The 6,089-nt window shown below is 40.2% G+C and overlaps 1 long non-coding RNA gene across 1 annotated transcript; it reads left to right on the top strand.

Moving 5' to 3' along the window:
* Window positions 1–2,262: 2,262 nt before the first annotated feature.
* Window positions 2,263–3,629, top strand: LOC108263157 (uncharacterized). Its single transcript, XR_001812096.3, has 2 exons — window positions 2,263–2,685; window positions 3,336–3,629. It is a non-coding gene; the product is annotated as an uncharacterized LOC108263157 (long non-coding RNA).
* The last annotated feature ends 2,460 nt before the right edge of the window (window positions 3,630–6,089 follow it).

Raw genomic sequence — 6,089 nt, 5'->3', positions numbered from 1 at the left:
AGGCAGTCATGTCAGATGGACTTGCCATTCAAAGCGTCAGTGGTTATCTGGTTGTTGCAACATGCCAGTTAGGTGAGCAGGTCCTCATTCAGCCCTTGACCATAGACGACCTTGAGGGCTGGCTCATTTCGGCCACTACCTGCCACCAATGTGCAGAAGAAGAGTGCATACTCTGCAGCACTCTGGGTACATTGTTTGAGAGCTATGAGTTGCTCACCAGTCTCTTTGCCCTTAGGTGAATGGTGTAGCACTTGCTGGAAAAGCCCTAAGAAGCCATCGTAGGAGACTGTATGCTTGGTTACAGTTAGCCATCGCCCATTCTAGCACTTTAATGAACTGGGTGACTTTGGTGCTGTCTAGGACAACCTCTTGATCAGCAAAGTACAGTGAGCACTATAGTATGAAACCCTTGCAGCCTGCTGGGCTGCGGGTATACTTCTCAGGGCAAGCGATGAGCGGGGATGCAGATGGAGAGGCAGCTGGTGGTGGAACTGGTGTTGCTGGAGAGATGGCTCAGTGCTGTGAGGTCAACATGTTGATCTGCTGTTGCTCTCTTATGAAGCAGCCCTGTGTGGCTAGTGCATGGCACCACTCATCATTACCTGCTACATCCATGGAAATATGAAGTATTCTGTCAGGAAGCAGGTATGGATGCAAGTGTGGGCCTTCAATGTTTATTGAACTAGTCGCAAACAAAACAGAGATGTAATCCAAAAGGAAGAATCAATAATCAGGCATGGGTGAGAGCAATGAACAAACAACATAAACTAAACTAGGCAGGATCAAAAACAAGATAACCAGAACTAGATCAAAACCAGGGAGATAATCAGTAATTCAAAGGCTTGGTATTGACTGGTACAAAATGACACAGCATATACTTTGCAATGATGGAGAGAACTGAAAGTCCTTTTGGCCTGTCACTGTGATGTGGTTGTATGAGTCCAGATGTGTGTAATCAGTAATCTGGTGAGTAGGAACATGAGAGAGTCTGGGTGTTGTAGTAATCAGTGGCCATGTTTGTAGGCCATGTGTTTTTGTGAAGTGCAAAGTGTAGTTGGATGCTGACTCCAGCGTCGACATGACAAGCAGCCAATAAACATAAACCTATTGTTGGAAACAGTAGCCTAAAATTACAGAAAAACTTAGCAACCAACATATAATAGATTACTTGTAATTAATTCGGGACTTTGCAGAGCTTATACAAGCACAAACAGATACATTATACGCCCAAACAGAAGGAAAACATTAAAAATCATGTCATGACCCCTTTAATGAATCTGGCAAACAAATCCAAAATGTGAGGCAAACTCAATCAGGGACAGGTAGAAAGTCAGACGATAAGAAAACAACAATACAGAGACAAAATCCAAAAATGCAAAATCCAGGAAGCAAAGCAACATTAAAAAACAATGTGTCAACGTGCAGGACTGATCAACAGTTACCAGAATTTTTTAGCTGCAGTTATTGCTGCACAAGGGGGTCACACCAGATACTGAAAGCAAAGGTTCACATACTTTTGCCACTCAGATTATGCCACTCATAATTTTTTTCTCATTTGTTTAAATGAGTTCTCTTTGTCTACTTTGAGAACTTGTGTGAAAATTTGATGATGTTTAATTTTATATTTATGCAAAAATATAGAAAATTCCAAATGGTTCACAAACTTTCAAGTACCACTATATGCCCTGATGAAGGCCAGTGATAAAAATAAATAAATAAATAAATAAAAATAAAACATACAGTTTTAGCTACAAAGGTTTTCCAGGCTGTTGAGAACAGTGTGTATACCATAATGAGCCTGACCAAATATGGAGACTTACTGCACCTTCTATGTAAGTGGACATGGTGTGTGTGTGTGTGTGTGTGTGTGTGTGTGTGTGTGTACAACTGCTTCTGTCAGTGCCTTAAATTTGGAATGAAAAATCAAAAGGCTGGAAATAAAACCTCAGTGTCAGCAACTCCAACTGAGCTATTAGCCTTTGCCTGGTGAATAATATATGTGCAGTAATGCTGCTGCTTTGCCACTGCTTCGTGCATATGACAAGCAGTGAGATGGCAAATGCAAAATGAAACAGTGGAAAATACTCATACTCCACAAACACTTAGAAACACATGGTTGTAAGAAGGAGTTGAAGCATTGTGATTGAGTCGTGTTATAATATCTGAGTCATTGCTAGTATGTGCTGCCTTTTGGACCTCAAGACATTTAAAAACATGCAAATTCCATTATGGTACACTGATGATGTGAGAAGAACAATTACATATTATGTGGTTGTTTGTTTGTTTTTCCAGAAACATGTTTTCCAGTTGTGGCAGGGTAAGCGATTGAACTATCCTATTGGTTCTGCTCGGGGTATGGCTTCGTCAGACCAATAGGGTGGGAGCTACCCGACTATTTCAGGACCCTTATTTTGGTAGGCGCATAGGTGTCTTGGTGATTCAGAGTTCCTTACTCCCCTGACATTTCCGGTTCCCATTTCCGTTCAGGCAAGTTCAGGCTTTACTCACGGTGCACGTTTGAATGAGGTGAACGTTTCAAGGTTAATGTGGCAAGTTGGTGGCGGAGATCGCGTTCAGTGATCGCAACATTTAGCCAGTGGCTGAATGATATGTAGATGTATGTCGAGCCGCGGTACCTGTGAGTAATTATACCACTTCGTGTCTGGTGTTTTGTTCAACCCAATGGTAAGTGCATTTCTCCCTTTTTCACATTAGGACTTGGTAGATTTAGGTTGACACTCTGATCTTTGTGTTAAGGTGAGAGTGGGGAGTTGAGCATCTAAGTCTTCTCTAAAACAAATCCCTAGCCGAAGACGCTACATGTGACGCCGCTGCTGTTTTGTTTTACTTGCTGTTTTGTTTTACTTGCTGTTTTGTTTTACTTGCTGTTTTGTTTCACCCGCTGTTTTGTTTCACCCGATCTGTCTTGCTTTACCTGATTTTGTTTTGCTTTACTTCAATGTTTTGTTTTACTTTAGTTTTGGCTGTATGTCTGGTTTATGTTTTTTAACCACATGTAGTCTGAGAGGCGGTAAATTAGTGTTTTCCAGCCTCACACCTGTTTCAGGTTTGTTCCACACAACCACCTTACTACTGAGAGGGTGTATGTTAAGCCTTGCTGTCTCCATGCTATAGTTGCTATATTTTTCATTTGTACTGTCTACCATAATTCTGGTTCTGCTTAGGTGCTGTTAACTGCCTCTATTTCATGTGGTGGTGTTAATGGGTCTGGGTGATCCAGCCACCACCCCATGGTGTCTGTAATTTGTTTCTTTTTGTTTATTGTTTAGTATTTTGTGTAATTTTGAGTTAACCGATGTCTTCTTTCTCTCCAGGAGCCAGTGAGTCTTGGTGGAACAGGGGAGGCTAGCTGCATTTATTCGGTGGTGTGCTTCACAATGTGCCCAGTGTGCCAACACAACAACTTCCTTATGGTGTAGGTAGTGCTTGATGATTTTGGTGTGACTTGCAATGGGTTTGGATGACCTCCCGAGCTGTAGTTGGCCTGCCTTGTTCATAGTGCTTAGTTTAAAAAAAATCCTTATTGTGCTTCATGGTAGAGCAATTTTATACTTGCATGTTAAGTTTTAATGATTAAGTGTCATAATAAAATATAGTTTTTATATTTATACTTGTCTCGCTCTCATGTTCCTTGCCCTGATTGGTAGAACTTGTGTGCCTTTTTATTTGGGAGTATTTCCCTGGTTCTCCCCAGGGGTGGTGTAGTTGGATTTACTAAATTTGGGATAAATGTTTCCCTCCACTTGGGAATGCCACACAGTGCATGCTTAAGAGGGTGGAACACAGGTGGCTATGCAAAGCAAAATTTGCTATCTACAGAAGTCATTGATGGAGAGTAATAGGGTTTTCTCTAAAAGCAAAAGTATGGTATACTCAGAGTAGAAAGCTATACTGATGACAGACAAAATTAAATGCAATAATAAAACTTTTAAAAACAAACAAAACCCCCCACATATTCAATAAGAATGTATTGAAGAGGTCTCAAGGAGATAGTTAATGAATTTTCAAGTCCATAAGTATACTCAGAAAAGAGTCCTCTAACATTCAACTGCTTTAATTTCCAGCAAATTTCTTTAACATTTGTATTAACATAAAAACATTCAACAACTGAGACCTAAACAGAACATTTTTCACAGACATCTGACGAACAGAAATGGAATAATGAGTCCCTGAGCAAAGGGGGGGTCAATATCAAAAGTAACAGTCAGCATCTGGTGTGGCCACCAGCTGCTTTAAGTACTACAGAGCATCTCACCCTCATGGACTGCACCAGATTTGGTAGTTCTTGCTGTGAGATGTTACCCCACTCTTCCACCAATTAATTTGCAAGTTCTCGATCACATCTGGTGGGGAACATGGTTACATGTAATTTTCCACTGTGAGGATGATCAGTTGTCCTTCTTGTCTCCCTGTAGCACTGTCTTAGGCATCTTATATTGCAGTTTATTGCTCTGTCCACATCGGCAGTCCTCATGCCTCCCTGCAGCAGGCCTATGGCATGTTCATGCAGGTGAGCAGGAACCCTAGGCATCTTTCTTCTGGTGTTTTTTAGAGTCAGTAGAAAGGTCTCTTTAGTGCCCTAAGTTATTTTAATTGTGTCCTTAATCTGCTAATGTCTTAAGGACTGTTCCACAGGTGCATGTGCAATAAAAATTGCTTATGATTCCTTGAACAAGCATGAAAAATATTGTTTAAACCCTTTCCAATAAACATCTGTAAAGCTTATTTGGATCTTATAAAATTATCTTTAAAATAAAGTCGCTTGAAAAAGGGTTGTTTCTTTTTTTTGCCGAGTATATTTGGACATTTACAAACTTGTAGTATTATTATTACAAAATTGTATTATTATAGCTGGCTACCACAGTATATTGGAGTTTGCATTAAATAATGTGAGTACAGACTTTCAATTTTAATTTAAGGGTATTTACATGCAAATCTGGTGAACCATGTAGGAATTGCAGCACTTTTATATAGGTCTGGAACCCATAGACATCACCAGATGCCCTAGTGATGCTCTGCCAGGCCTTTACTACAGCTGTATTCAATCCCTGCTTGTTCTTGGGGCAGTTCTGACTTCAGCAAGTGTAATACAAGCTCATTTAGATTCAGGTGAGGTGATTGACTTGCAGGCCAATGCAGAACATTCCACTTCTTTGCCTTCATGGGTTACCTTCAAAATATGCTTCGGGTCACTGCCCAGCTGCCCTGTGACGCATTATCCAAAAGGTTTTGAAGCATTTGGGTAAATCTAAGCAGATAATGTATCCATATGCACTTCACAGTTCATCCTGACACTTCTGTCAGCTGTCACATCATCAATGATACAAGGGAACCAGTTCCATTGGCAGATACGCATGCCCATGGCATAAGATGAAGTGGTATGCTTCGGATCATGAGCAGTTTCTTCCCTTCTCCATACTCTTCCTGTCATTCTGGTTTAAGTTGATCTTTGTCTCATCTTTGTATAGGATCTTGTTTCAGAACTGTACAGTCTTTTTTAGGAGATATTTTTGGCAAACTCTAATCTGGTTTACCTGATTTTTAGGCTTACCAAAGTTTTACATCTTATAGTAAACCCACTGTATTGACTCTGGTGAAGTCTTCTCTTGATTGTTGACTGACACAGCTATGACTACCTCCTGGAGGGTGTTCTTAAGGCTGATCTGGCCAACTCAAATATCAATGTCAAGGTCGTTTTTGTACAAATACTGTGTACAAAGTACAATGAAAAACTTTCTTGAATGCTCTCCTGCAGATTACAAACAAGACAGGAATACAATAGATACATCACTGCTATGTAAACAAAAGTGTACATATGTGCAGAAATGACAAAAATGTACAAGAATTACAAAAATAATAATTTCAAGACAATAAGTGACAACATAATGCAATAAAGCTCATGGAAATCAAAAATCCAATATCTCAAAATATTAGCACCCTATCAACAGCCTGGCAACTACCCAGAGTACCCTAACAACCACCCATAATGCCATAACAAATGCCTAACAACCACCCATAACATCCTAGCAACCGCATAGTAACCATCTATAACACCCTAGCAAATGCCT

Source organism: Ictalurus punctatus, chromosome 1 (assembly GCF_001660625.3).
Source record: "Ictalurus punctatus breed USDA103 chromosome 1, Coco_2.0, whole genome shotgun sequence".
In the NCBI taxonomy this organism is placed as follows: domain Eukaryota; kingdom Metazoa; phylum Chordata; class Actinopteri; order Siluriformes; family Ictaluridae; genus Ictalurus; species Ictalurus punctatus.
This window is presented reverse-complemented; position numbering and strand designations above follow the sequence as displayed.